General features: G+C 35.0%; 1 pseudogene; it reads right to left on the bottom strand.

The window, feature by feature from the left end:
• Positions 1 to 167: 167 nt before the first annotated feature.
• LOC107943782 (aluminum-activated malate transporter 4-like) lies at positions 168 to 3,586 on the bottom strand (annotated as a pseudogene).
• Between the last annotated feature and the right edge of the window lie 12,510 nt (positions 3,587 to 16,096).

The raw sequence follows: 16,096 nt of genomic DNA, 5'->3' as shown, positions 1-16,096 counted from the left end.
GGTTTTTTCCCATCAATGCAAATTTAATGCATCTGGAAAGTTACAACAGTGTAGAAATCAATCTAAAAGCTTTTGTCTCCCTTAACAACTGTATTTGAACCTACTTAATTCCAAATGTTTGAAGCCCAAAATATATGTTCCAAAACACTCTCTCTTTTTCTTTTTCTTTTTGTCATTTTGTCTTCTTTTATAGAATTTAGTTCTTTGACTGGAAGCAATTTCTTAATCTTCTCCAAAATCCTGGAGCCTCCTTTTGAGGTGATTGGTCCACAGGAACCTTGAAATTTGCTTTCTCACTAAGCTCTTGAAATGCATCCACGAGATTTTGGAGCCTTGCAACAAACTCAATCAATAGTGATGCGAATGTTGCTAAAGATAAAGCACTAGCACTTTCATATATTTTAGATTCCTGTTGCTGCAGCAATGCTTCTGCAGTAAACGAGAGACGGGGCCATGATGGTTTCTGGAGCATGCTCTCCAAGGTAATTAAGTCCGGCGCACGAGGATCAATCGAGTGCTGAACTTCCCACATATCGCTCAGGGATTTTATCACTTTATGCTCATTGTCTTTAACATCAGCCATGCTCCCAGATTCTTCCAATTCCCTGTGAGGTGGTGCAGTTGCCCAGCTTTCTGAATTGACTAGAAGGTATGACTTTTCGTCTATCTTCATTTGCAAATCCTCTCCTGCCTCGTGTACTTCCCTCAGTATGTCTCCGGGGATTAACTTTTCCATCTTTTCAACTTTCTGTCCCAGCTCACGTAGCACTTTAGCTCCTGCATTACCAGCCCTCTGCAGCTCAAGAGCAAACACGTGTCTCTTCTCTGCTGGTGCCTGCATATAGAGAAATTCATAAAATCTGATTATACAGCTAAAATGTCTAGCTATGTTGTCCAAATTTGCCAATATCAAATCAGCAATGCAAGTCAACTTCTAGCAGATGTTTCTTTCATGGCCTTGAGGAACTATTTCTTTTACTATTAACATCACAATTTTGGTTCTTATCATCAAGTTGAAGACATAAAAAATTACAAATGCCAGAGTTGAAATAAACAGGAAAAGTAAAATAAAGAGAACTTAGAGTCATTGCGTAAGTGGAAACCTAATATTGAAGACATGATATGATGAATTCCGGTGTTGAAATAAACAGGAAAAGTAAAATAAAGAGAACATTGTATCATTGCATAAGTGGAACGATTGCCAATGTGTTCTTTTCTTTTTAGGCTCAGCCAAAGATAATGGGGTCTTGCTGTCTTCCTTTTTGACAAAGTTATAAATTCAGGCATGATCCTGAGAGGACCTATCATATATGATTATATGATATATAGGCACTTTACAGCTGTAGGATAGGGGTTCCTGTAAACAAGTGACTGATGCAGAAAGGAAAGTCTGGCAACCTATTTTCATGCTTTGGAAAAAGAGAGGTCTAGGAGGAGTGAATCAGATAGATTTTGATTTATAGATGTATATAATGATATAATCATGCATTCAGTAGAAATAATTTCTTTGAAGATATGAAAGGAGATAGTGTTCTCACCTGAATTTCTGAAAGTATACATCCATGCATTGCCATGACCATGAATGCACAATGTCTCAATGCACCACTTACTTTGACATAGTTTCTCCATGGGTAGTTGAATGATCTATAAGGACCGTGTGGAGGCTCCCATAAGGCAAAATCTAGCTGGAAAAATGAAGTACTTTAAACAAAGAAAAGAACTCCTACATTCTTGGAGACAAAGGAAGACAGGATGAAGGCACGTGAAAACATACCAGAGTATCCTCTTGGCTTGAAGACTGCACAACTGATCTGTAAGCACTATACAAAGGATCATCAGATGCTTGGTAAGTGAGAATTTTGGAAGGGATCCTCTCATATTCAACACATTGCAGATATCCATTAACACAGCCTAAAAAGGAAAGTTCAAGGTTATGATTGACCAATCTAGCACAGTAAATGAAGGAATTCCCATGAGAAACTACTCAGAGAGCACTACTTGAAAAGTAAAGCTAACCTTCCAAGGAAGAAGCCACATTCTTGAAATTTTTAACCACCAATTTATGCAAATCCTCTCCGGACCATATGGGGTATATACATATATTTATAATCAAACACAGGCCAGCACCAATGAAGATAAGCAACAACCGGTAAAAAGCAGTTCTGAAGAAGGTTCTTGAGTTGTCCCCAGACACCAGTACAATACAAAATGTCAACAAGAATACCCGAAAACCATATTCATATGTCTTCAAGGGAGGGTACAATTTGCAATAGCTAGCAGCGAATCCTAAAGCAGAATGAAATTTTATATTTTATAAAGTTGAATGAACACAATACCCAAGAATTCTCATTTGTAAATATTTATATAGTATTAACTGCTAGAACTCTAACCTGCTATGAAAATGCTTATCAAAATAATAATTTCTTCATACTTCCCAGACAATGTTGATACTTGTGCAATGCCTAAAGCAAGGGCTCCAGCAGAGAAAGTCCCTATAGCTCGATTGAACCCTTTGTTAAGTGTTGCACCTATAATGTAGAAATTGTTAAAAGGAACTCAAATAGCAGGCAGTCTGGATTGTGGCAGAAATGGGGCATCATGAATATTGGATCATATACCTACGCTGAATTCGAAAACCACTGACTACAGTAAGAATTGCCCAGATAGAATATTGACTAGTTTCCTTTAGAGGCTCTTTGAAAAGCATAAGCAATGATATAGACATTAGCGAAAACCCCATTTTCGTAGCAAAAATCACCTTACGGGGATCTGATCGACCCATTTCATATAACTTGACAAAGAGTTCTTGCAATCCACTCCAGAAGTTATCAATCGAGTCACAACATGATCGAAAACAGCTGCATTTAACTCGATCCTCGGAAACATCCGAGCTGTTGAAACCAAATTCCGAATACCCTTTCCTTGGAAGCAGCCTTTCTTTGCTCTCAGTACCCCGCAAAAAAGACCTACCCGACATTTCTGCAACAGATCCAACCACCCAAAAATACATAAACAGTGATGTAGAAGATCACCAACAAAATCTTTTATTTTATCATAAAATTGAACTTCTTTAAACATACCTGATAAAAGGTGAATAACAGATCAGATGAAGTTAGGGGTAGAACCACAAGCTGGAAGAGCCTACGAGTCCATACATCTAGATAAAGTGGTGAGAAAGTGTTCGGTCTATGTGAGGATAGAATTGAAAGGTAGGTGGTAGATTTTGATCGAAGTGGAAAGGAGGATTGAATGTAAAACAAAGTATCCAAAATAGAAACTATGAAAGAGTCATAGAGTAGGAAGAGAGAGGCTCAATATCAGCTGGCTCCACGCGTCACCACCCACTTGGTTTTCAATAAATACAAATTGCATTCATAATTAGCTGACTTTTGACAGAAATCATTGTCTACTTCATGCTTAGCATCATTGAAGGAAGTGCCTCATCATAAAATTCAGTGTTCAATAAATGATTAGAAAGATTAAAAACAATAACACTATCTCCAATCAATCTTTTCTGGTTTGTTTCATTTGTTGGCCAATGAGGAATAACAAAGATTTGCTTTCGCCGCTGCCGATGTGAGGATTGTCAGCGTCTTCAATCCCTTCTTCTTTTTCCTTATAATTTATCTTAATTTTACTGTTGTCATTTGCCAAATTACAGTGTATCGTCGAGTCCTTAACTTTTCTACTAATTCATGTGTCTTTTCTTTTTGTGCTTTGAAGATTTGTTTTCGTGATTAGGCATGTGAGATTGTTAATTTTATAATCTAATCCGATCTGAATCAGATCCTTGCTATTTTCCTTTAATCTATTGTCGTGACGTCCATGGCTTGGGGAAGCCATTGAACCTTTTGTTCTTGCGCTCAACTTTGTTTTACCTAAGCCTGCCATGACTTTCAAGTTTCATCCTACTCGGATCTTTCCACAATCACTTCTACTTGCCCATCCACATTCAACCCACTGACTTACAAGTAACACCGCCGCGTCACATGTCCCTTTACCACCGCTAATGGCTGATTGTTGGTTCCATGACCCGTGTGGTAAAATAGGATCAATCAATTTTCACCAAGATACGAATGAGTTGTTTTTGGTATTTATGGCAATGAAACTTGGTTTTAGACCAAGATTGCTCCAATTGGGCTTATTGCAATTCTTTCATTGGGCTTATGTGGCAGACATAGTCTCGTGATTTATTGGGGATGAAAGGAAGTTTTGCTGATATGTCTGCCACAGTTTCCCCTTTGATTACATTTTCGCTTTTTAACTCTCACTAACATTCAATCATAAAGAAAAGCGTACTCACATCTTCAACCACGTCCGTTTAATTTACGAAATGTAATATTACTTTTATAATAAAATATATCAGAATATAAAATCATTTAGTAATTTATCATATTTTCATTTGGTTATAATACAAAATTTTATTATTTAATTTATAGAATGTAAAATTATTTAAAAACACATTTTATAATTTTTTTCTTATTATAGAATTAGCTCTTATCTTCTTTGTTTTAGCGCATACAAAGAAAGAAATTGAAACATTTTTAAAAATTATTAACATACCATCTACACATGTTACATTAATTATGAATTGTGTTCGAATTAAACAAATTTAGTTTTTTGTAAAAATCAAAGGAATCAAAGGAATTTTGTATGAATTAAATGAACTTAAGATTAAGAATTATGTGTGATACTTCATTAAAATCCGAGTTAACAGGCTCACTCCACACACTTGAACCTATCATCCGTACTCCCCAAGCAAACTATCTTTAATTACAAACAAAAAATCCCCATTAAAAGAAACGGCGGGAAAGTCATCCCATTCTATGTGGTTTGCATATAACAAAGCCGCTCGGGCTAAGGAATGAACCGTCTTGTTGGCATATGGATAAGTCCAACAAAAGGACGTGTTGAAACTTATTCTTCATTAATAAACAAACAAGTAACAACACACCTAGTTCAAAAAAATCAGATGATAAGCGTGACAAATCCGAAATTACAAGCAGGCAATCCAACTCAACTATAACATTATTGAAGGCAAAAGATTTTAACCATGACAAGGTCCTCCCTAATGGCAAAAGTTTTAGGCTTCAACTATGGAAGGACTAAAACAAGCATAAATAAAACCTGAAAAACTTTTAAGCACACAGCCCGTAGAGTCCCAAATTATGGCAACATACCTCGTAGCTCCCTCTTGCTCGAAACAGGCAAAAATTACATTACATTTTAACAGGCCACCTTCCAAAGGTGCCGAACCAGCCATTCCTCGACCACGAGTCACTCCGTCCCAGTCACCACTCGCATCAGTCACAGCAAACACCCCCCATTGACTACTACCAATGGGTCCAAAAAGCATCAACAACTCTAACGACTGATGTCATGCCCACATCTTCCCCTTTCCAAACAAAATAATTGCGATTAGACCATATCATCTAACGTAACACCAAATATAATAATTTTTTTATTATATTAAAAAACACAAATAAATATATAAATGTTTTACTGTATTAAATATAATTTTTAAAATTTTATATTTTTTATTGGGTTATTTAGGGTGGATTTAGATGGATGATTGGGTGCGATGTTGTGCGGTGTGTTTAGTTTACTTTTTGTCTCATGTTACAATATCTAATCTCACCACCACTGTTGTTTTTACACTAACCACAGGTAAACACACTACCCATCCAAACTCACCCTTAGTTGGGTAGATTTTTTTGAGTTTTGAATAATGAGTTTAATAGTTTTAGGTTAGTGATTCAATATAAATAGATATAATTATTATTTAATATATAAATTAATATAATTAATTTTTATAATATAATATATTCAGGCTGAATTGGGCTTAGGCTTAAGCCAAAAATTTTACCCAATGTTTGACCCATATAGAAAATGAGCCTAAATTTTTAATCAATCTCATTTTTCAAGTCTTGTATTTTTATCCAAATTCTCTAACTTTTTTAGCAAGCCTTTGAACCTATACGGGTGGTTTGACCCACAAGCAGCTCTAAGTTTGAATAACTTAAGGAAATAAAATTATTTATTCTAATAATCCAAAATAAAAAAGCAACTAGTCATTGTAATTACATGGATAATATAGATATTTTAAAGTTGATCTCAATTATTAAAAAAAATATACCCATGGAAATATAAAAGAAACATAAGTTTTTCTTTTAATAAAACATTATATTTTCTTTGGTTTGAAGGGTAAAGTTAATAAAATTATAAAATAAAAAAGGAGAAATTATTTCATGGACCCTTCCCACCATATCATCTATAATCTTTTTCAATTATTTAATTACATTTCAGTAATTTTTTTCATGTCATTGATACATAATTTTGGTAATTTTTTACTCTAAACCCAAAACCTAAACCTCAAACATGAACTTGGGTTTAGGGTTCGGGTTCGAGGTTCAAGGTCCGAGTTCGGAGTTCGGAGTTTAGGATAAAAAAATTACCAAAATTTTATGTCAATGACATGAAAAAATTGTTGAAATGTCATTAAATAATTGGAAAAAAAATCATGGATGATGTGGTGAGAATAGTTCATAAAATAATTTCTCAAAAAGGAGAGATAAAATTACCATAAAATGGAAATTAGCTAAAGAAGAGGTAGCTTTAAGATTATTATTTTATTCTAAATTTTAACATTATTGAAAATATACCGTTTTAATATAATATTTCAAATCCAAACATGAAAATGTTATATCCAAATCTCATATTACTCACGAAAACCTCACATTACTTAAACCAAATACTCCTTAAGTGCCATGGAGGAATCCTTGGCAATCTACATATTTGTATAGCCTTAAATTTATATATCATCTAAATCTATATATTTTATTATTATAAGTATCAACTCCAAAACTATTAAAAATAATTGAGGAAAAAATTCGTATTGTCAACCAAATCTCTTTTTTCTCTGCCGCAATGGCAGTTCTTTTTAATTAGGTTTGCTAGGGTTGGCAGGTGCATTTTTTGGACTCTTGTTTCTGGTTAATTAGGGATTGGAACTTGGGAGTTAAAGGTGTAATTAAACATAAGAACATTTTGTTTGATCTTGGGGGATTGTCGAATTAATGTAATGGAGGACGATTTAGCGAATTTGAGAATTCATAATGGAGAAGAGGAGATCTAGGTGGTGGATGAGGATGTGGAAGATTAGGTGGAACAAGAATTTTGTCTGGTGGGGTGTTTCTTAACAGTGAGATTGGTTAACTTCCAAGCCATGAAGAACACATTGGCTAATGTTTGGCACCCAATTGGTTGCATAATTGTCTTATATTTGGGGGAGAAAAGATTTTTATTTAAGTTCTTTCAATAGGTGGACATTGATAGAGTGATAAAGGGGGCACCATGGACCTTTAATAACCACCTGCTGGTTTTTCGCAGGCTTTTGGAAGATAAGGACCCAATAGAGGTACCATTGACTTATTCTTTCTTCTGGGTGCAAATTCATGATATTGCCAGGTACGATGTCAGAGATGATAAGCAATTTGGTGATTTTATTGGGTATTTTATTGAATATGATGCAAGACAGATAGGGAAGGAATATCGAAGTTACATAAGAATACGAGTTTTGGTGGATGTGAGGGTTCCATTGAAGAGAAGGAAGAAATTAATAACACTGAATGGAAAATAGTTTTATGTAAGATTTAAATATGAAAAGTTAACTTTTTTTTTGTTTTTTATGTGGTCGATTAGGTCATGGGGATAGTTTCTATCCTTTACGAGTTAAAAGCAAAAGGCAAGACTTAGATTTAGAATGGGATACATCTTTGAGGGTGCAAGACAAGAGATCAAATTTACCCATAAGCGTATGGCTTAGAGAGGATATTAGTAGTAGGTTGCAAGGAAGTAAGTTGTGAAAGATTACGCAAACCGATGGAAGTAAGGAATATGAATAGATGAATCCAAAATCTGACGGGGGTAACATGTGAATCCAATTTTGGGTTTTAATTTGAAAGGAAAAACGAAATGGGCGTTGAGGGAGAGGAGATTTGTACATGGGAGATTAAAAGGAAATTTTGAGAACACAAGAGGAAAAAGACAATCTATTAGCGGAGATGGAAGGAAAGAAGAGACAGAGAGTTAGTCAATAAACCAAAAATATTGATAGCCGTCAAGAGGTCAGCTGACTGGCAGCAATAAAAATCTTATGCTGGAATGTCCGAGGATTGGGGAGTCTTCGGACTTGCAGGAGGTTTCAGCATGTGCTGAAAGCCAAACGTCCCCAAATGGTCTTTTTGATGGAGACCAAACTTGATAGTAAAAGAATGGAACGAGTTAGGCAAATATGTGGTTACCACAATTGGATTGACGTCCCGACAGAGGGTACGAGAGGAAAGTTGAGTTTAAGATGGATGGAAGGAAGCAAAGTTAGTTTAAAGAGTTTTACAAAAAATCACATTGTTATTGAGGTGGAAGATGAGGCCATTGAAAGGGAATGGATATTTACAAGTTTTTATGGGTCTCTTGATACTCGGTTTAAGGAATCAACTTCGAATCTATTAAAGCCATTAGCGTAGAACTCGAGGCACCCATGGATAATAGGTGGGGATTTTAATGAAATATTATATTCTTTTGAGAAGAAATGAGGCGTGATAAAATATGGGGAGCGAATGAGAGCATTCAGGGAAGCGTTGGATCAATGTCAATTGGAGGATGTTGGGTTTACCAGTCCTTAGTATACTTGGGAGAAGGGTAACTTTGAGAACAACAATATAAGAGGAAAATTCTTGATTGCTTTATGGTAAATATGGAATGGTGTGAGGTATTTCCTAAGTACAGGGTCATACATTTGGGACACTTTATTTCGAATCACTGTCCTTTGTTATTGGAAACAAAGCTTAATAATCAGAGATCTCGAGTGTATTATTTTCAATTTAAACAGTGGTTGTTACTTGAGGAATCGTGTGAAAAGGAGATAAGAGAGCTATGGGAAGAGTGTAATTTGAGTGTTCCAAAGCGTCTTGAGATGGTGGGAAAAGGCTTAATGAAGTGGGTGGGTAAATTGAGAAGGATGGGAGTTGGAAAGCTAAAGGACCTTGAGGTAAGAATGGTGTAACAGTCCGATTTTTAGTGATGTCGAAAATAGTAGTTCGAGACCACCAAATCCATAAAATAAGCTCGCAAAGTGGTTTTTAAAAGATTTTTGAATTAGTAATTTGTGTTTTAAAAGGCTTTATTAGGTTAAGTGATTTAGAAAAGAGGTATCGAGATTTTAGTCCTATAAACTGAGTCGTAAATATTTTTATAAATATTTACAGGGTATCATTAAAGTAGTATTAAATTTTTGTTAGAAAATTTTAACGTTTTGGTAGTTAATTAATTAAAAAGGACTAAATTAAAAAAGGTGTAAAGCTTGCTAATTAAAGAAATAGTGATTAAATTGCCTAAATAGTAAATAAAGGAGGACTAAAAGGGCAATTGGAACCACATGGGATGGCTGAGGTGGCATAAGCATAGAAAAATCAATGAACTGATGTGAAATAAGGGCAAAATTGTAAATTTTACCAAATTTAAGTGAAATAAAAGGGAAATTTAAATTCTAGACATTTTCATCATCATTTTTCAGTTCTAAAATAGCCATTGAAGAGGGTTTAAGCTGGTTTTTCAATATTTTCTTCATGTAAGTTTAATTCTTGTTCTTTCCTTGAAATTTTTATGTTTTGGGACTTTTACAATTAGGTCCAATTAACCATTTCATTAGTTTTTGATTTTATTGAAAGTTTTGGAAGATACCATTGATAATTTTATATGATTTTAGTTATTATATGATGAAATTGAGATGTTGATGGATATTTAAAGGTATTTTATTAAAGGATTTTGGATAAAATCATGATTTAGGGATTAAATTGAAAAGTTGTTGAATTCATAGAAAAATCAAAATTTCATTGAATTCATGGGCTTCTATTGATATATTTGAAAATATCTAGGCTTGGGATAAGGATTTAAATTGCATGAATTTTATTTTCCAAGCCTAGGGATAAAATCGTCATTAATTAAAAGTATAAGGGAAAAATGGTAATTTTGCCTAAGATGTGACTTGGATTGAATTGAATGTAAATTGTGTTAAATTGATATTAAATTTACTCGTATAGATCCAGAAAGACAAGATACGGAATTAGATCGAGGAAAGGAAAAAGTATCGGATTAGTAGATTACGATTCACGAACATTTGTCATGGTAAGTTCGTGTAACTTAATTGTGTAATTATATGTTTGAATTTATTTAAATGATTTGTATGTGAATTGTGTATTGACCATGTATATGAAATCTGATCACATATCTAGAAAATACCTGATAAATTTTAAATCCCGTTTGAATGAATGAAATTCGATTGGATACAGGGTTCTGGTTCCTGAAATGGTAGTGGTCCTGCATATGTTGCGGACTTACTGTAGCTCGAAAGAGCGTCCCATTACAAGCCCTCTTAAGCTTCACGTTATAGTGTTCTTGTGAGCTTCCCGTTAAATGCTCTTCGGAGCATCCCGATCGGTTGTGACCCTACATGTGTTGTGGGTACACCACAACTCTTATAAGCGTCCCATTATATGGCTCTTCATGAGCTTCCCGATTAAAGGCTCTTTGAGAGCTTCCCTTTAGTGCTTGCTTGAACTTCATGTTAGTGTTTGCTTGAACTTCCCGTTATATGGCTATCTAGTGCTACCTATTAATTACTCTTCGGAGCTACCTGTTAATTGCTCTTCGGAGTTACCCGTTATAGGCTCTTTGTGAACTTCTTGTTATATTGCCCAGATAAGCTTCCCGTTACAAGGCTCAACGATCTTCTCGTTATAGTGCTTGAGAGAGAGCTTTCTGTTTAAGTGCTTATAAAAGCACTCTCGGATATGAATTGACAGATTTATAGTATTATACACTTCAAGTGTACTACCCAAGTATCCATCGGGATTTTAAATGATTCAACGGGTGAAATGCTGACATGAGAACATGTGAAATCAAAATGAAACTATTATTTGTATATGCATTAAATACTAGGAAACTCGATACCTGATGAGCTCATCCGTGTTCTTGTTATTCACATGAAATACATGACTAACATGTTTGTTGAGGTTATATGTGTTAGGCTAATTGCCAAATTTATTTGGATGTATTATGCATGTTTATTGTATGAGGAAATGAATGGTAAGATAATTTCCCGTTATACGAACTTACTAAGCATTAAGTGCTTACTCAGTTGTATTTCCTCTATTTTTTAGTACTCAAAAGTTCGTTGGTTTGGAAGCTTGGCGAAGATCACTCACACTATCCACCGGCCCATTTTCGCTACACGTATGAAACTAATTTTGGTTATAATGGCATGTATAGGTTAACTTGGCCATTAATGGCATATACATATTTTGGTTGTAAATAGCCATTTAAAAGGTTATGTTTGGTATGTTTTGATGTGTAAATAGTCTTAATATACTTGATGTGTGTTTGAAATTGTCAAATGATGGTAAGTACATGGATAAATGGATCAAGATAGCATATTTGGTAAAATATGCATATATGTGAATTTGATCAATTAGGTAAGATAGAGTTTATGATTACATGTAATGAAAATATCATGTATATGACTTGGTTTTGGCTTGATTTAAATGTCTTGTATTGGATTGGGAATGTGTTTAAGTGTTTATGTAGGTGGAAGGTGAAATTAGGTGAGGAATAAGGCTTGGAAATGACTTTATTTTGTCCACACGGGTAGAGACACGGGCGTGTGTCTCAGCCATGTGCGACACACGACGTAGCACATGGACATGTGTTCTTGCCGTATGTCCTTTGCATCTTAAAATTTCAAAACAGAACACTCAGAACTGATCACACAGCCTGGCACACAGGCGTGTGGCTTGGTCGTGTAACCCCTGTACTTAAATATATTGCAAGTCAGAGAGTTACATGGGATAGGGACACAGCCGTGTGCCCTACTTCAAATACCACATGGCCTAAGACACGGGTGTGTCACTTGGTCGTGTGAGACCACACGGGCATGTGTCCCCTGCATTTAGGAAAATTTTTAAAGTTTCGCAAAAATTTCTCCAAGTTAGCAATTTAGTCTCGACTTGTCTCTAATGTACGTTTTGGGCCTTGAGGGCTCATATAAGCGACAATAAAATTAATTTATAATTAATTTCTGATATGAATGTTAAGTAATATAAAATATCTGAGTTTGATCTGAAAACTTCGGTAATACTTCTAAACCCTATTCCGGTGACGGATACGACATAGGGGTGTTACAAATGGAGGAGCTTAGGCAAGACGAATTTATATTGGGAACAAAGGGCAAGGGTGAATTGTGTAACACCCCTAACTCATATCCGTTGCCGAAACAGGGTTACAGAAAATTACTAGAATTTACAGATCAGATACAGACATTTAATATCATTCGTCAATCGTATCAAAAATAAATCACATACAACCATATTGTCCCTCATTTAAGCCCTAAAGCCTTAAATTATGCATTAGAAATAGGTTGGGACTAAACCAGGTACTCAAAGAATTTTTCGCAAAATCTCAATTTTTCCAAGGTACAGGGGACACACGCTCGTGTGGTCAGGCCATGTGGCTCACACGGCCAAGTGACACACCCGTGTCTCAGGTCGTATGGGCATTCGATATGAGGCACACAACCGTGTCCCAGCCCGTGACCATACCCATGTAACTCTCTAACTTGGGTCACACGGCCAGCCACAAGCCCGTGTGTTAGGCTATGTAAACAATTAAATTTTCAAAAAATTAGGTGCAGGGGGACACACAGCCAAACCACACGCTCGTCCGCATGGCTGTGTGTCACACACGACTGAGACACACGCCCGTGTGCTAGGCCGTGTGAACAATTAAATTTTTAAAAATTAAGTGCAGGGGACACACATCCAACCACATGTTCGTACGCATGGCTGTATGTCACACACGGCTGAGACACACGCCCATGTCTCTACCCGTGTGGATGAAAAATAGGCTATTTTCAAGGCCACTTTTCTCACCCAATTTGCATTTCACCTATAGCATCATCCAAGCACATTCACAAGCCAATTCATAACCCTCAATTCAAACCAAAACCAAGTCTTATGCATGATATATCATGACATTTATTCAACATCCCACTTGCTCAATTGATCATATTCTTGCTTAAGCATATTTATACCTAAATATCAAATCAAGTACACTCACATACCAAACATAATACAACCTCATGCATATATATATCAAACATAACATTACTAGCCATTCCAATGGCTAATTACAACCAAAACATTTCATCATTTGGCCTAATTTATCCTATACATGTCATTATACCAAAAGTTAGCTTGCTTTATATACCAAGAAGTCTGAGGGATAGTGTGATGTGACTCTGACCAAGTTCCAACCTTTACGATCTTCCGAGTACTATAAAACAGAAGAAAGAAAACCGAGTAAGCATTTAATGCTTAGTAAGTTTGTATAATGGAAGTTAACTTACCATTCATATTCATTTAAAATTACATACATAGTACATTCAAATCAATGTAATCAATAACCTAAACACACATACATCCTCATCAAACATGTTAGTTACATAATTCATATAAATACCAAGAAATATAGATGAGCTCATCAATATTCCATTTCCACATACATGTGTCTATCACTCCAAGCATCAATGAACATGTACATATTATATATTTGTATTTCAAGTATTCCTCATAACATTTCATCTTGAATTTATTTCATCTCATACCGGAGACTTTACCCGTTGAATCATTTAAAATATCGAAGGATACATAGGCAGTACACACGAAGTGTACATTATGGTAAATCCGTCAACTCATATTTGGGAGTGCTTATAAAAGCACATATACGTGAAGCTTATCCAGGCTAAAATAGGAAGCTCATAAGAGCCATATTCAGGAAGCTCGTGCGAGCCTATAACGGGTAGCTCCGAAGAGCCATTAACCGGGGAACTCCAGATAGCCATATATCGGGAAGTTCAAGCGAGCTATATTAGGAAGCTCACAAAGAGCTATTTAACGGGAAGCTCACAAAGAGTCATATATCGGGATGCTCATAAGAGCTAAGGTGTGTCCACAACACATGTATGATCACAACCAATCGAGATGCTCCGAATAGCTATTAATGGGAAGCTCGCAAGAACCATATAACGGGATGCTCATAAGAGCTAATAATAGGACGCTCTTTCGAGCTGTGGTGTGTCCGCAACATATGCAAGACCACAACCAATACGAGATCCCTATATCAAATCAAATTTCATATATTCAAACGGGATTTAATATTTATTGGGTTTTTTCGGATATGTGACAAATTGCCATATACATAGCAATTACACAACTCACATATACAACATTTCATTCAAACATATAAATATACACAATTTAGTTACACGAACTTACCTCGACACTTGTTCATTTACGAGAATCTATTAATCCGATACTTTTTGTTTTCCTCGATCCAATTCCGTACTAGGTATATTCGGATCTGTACGAGTAAATTTAACTCAATTTAATACAATTCATATTCAATTCAATCAAATACACATTTTAGGAAAAAGTATCATTTCGCCCCTATACTTTTAATTAATTTCAATTTCATCCCTAGGCTCGGAAAATGAAATTCATGCAATTAATTGTTATTCCAAGCCTAGCCAAAATTTTCATATATCAACAAAAATCCATGTATTTCACAAAATAAAAAATTTTCCATGAATTTTACATTTTTTCAATTTAGTCTCTAAATCACAATTTCATGAAAATTTCCTTTACAAAAGTTGTTTATCTATCAACAACCTTTTGTTTTCTACCATAAATTTCAAAATTTCAGCATACTCATCCATGGAAAAATTTTAATACTTTGATAACTTTACAAAGTAATCCCCAAAATAGCTAAATTAGGTTATTACGATCTCGGAAATATAAAAATTACTAAAAATGGGACAAGATTACTTACCCAATTAAGCTTGCTTTAATTTTTTTCTCTTAGCTAGGGTTTCCATAAAAAATTTGGGGAAGATGATGATAAAATGATATTTTCTTTTCTTTTATTATTTATCACCCTATCATCTTTTTCTTTCCAATTTCATCATTTTCTTTATTTAATTTTCCATTGATGACTAAGCATGTTTATCTACTAACTACATTTAATGGTTTAATTGCTATATAAGGACCTCAAGTTTTGAATTCCAAAGCTATTTGATCCTTCTAGCAACTAGAATTCAACTTTTTCATTTTATGCAATTTGGTCCTTACTAACAATTTAACATGAAATCGGTAAAATTTTCTTAACAAAATTTTCATACGTCATTCCTATCACAATGCAGACCGTGCAATAATATTAAAATAAATTTTCTTTTTGACTCAGATTTGTGGTCTTGAAACCACTATTTTGATTTTATTAAAAACGGGCTGTTACAAATTAGCTAAAAAATAGGGACCGAAATATAATTTTTTTCAAATGTTTGCCTTACAAAGACAAAGAACAAATTTTTTCACATCAGATGGGAGGGGAGAAGTGATGCGGGGCCTTGAAGGAGTTGAGAAGTGCATAACGGAATACTTGAACAAAATGCTAATGGCAGCCTACTCTATAGAGGAAATCATATCAACATTAAAGGAGATGACCCCGTTGAAGGCAACAATGAAGGACAAATTCCTTGCTCTATTTTTCAAAATTTTTGGCATATCATAGGTAAAGAATTGAGGGAGTTCTATCTTAACATTCTCAACGCAAGAGAGCCGCTGAAAGATATTAACTCTACACTCGTTGTGCTAATTTTGAAAACTTCTAGACCAAGTAATTTAAGAGACTTTCGACCAATTAGCCTTTGTTTTGTTTTATACAAAATCATCTTCAAAGTAGTGGCTAACCATTTTCGAATGCTTGATGTCTGCATTGATAAAGCACAAAGTGCGTTTGTACCAGGTAGAATGATTATCGATAATGTACTCATTGCTTATGAGATTTTGCATATGCTCAAGCAAAAGAGAGTGGGAAAAACAAGCTCATTTACGCTTAAACTCGATATAAGCAAAGTATATGGCAGAATGGAATGGGGATTTTTACAAGAGATGATGGTAAGAATGGGATTTGATGTGAGATGGATTAA

The sequence above is a fragment of the Gossypium hirsutum genome, chromosome D12, assembly GCF_007990345.1.
Source record: "Gossypium hirsutum isolate 1008001.06 chromosome D12, Gossypium_hirsutum_v2.1, whole genome shotgun sequence".
NCBI lineage: Eukaryota > Viridiplantae > Streptophyta > Magnoliopsida > Malvales > Malvaceae > Gossypium > Gossypium hirsutum.
This window is presented reverse-complemented; position numbering and strand designations above follow the sequence as displayed.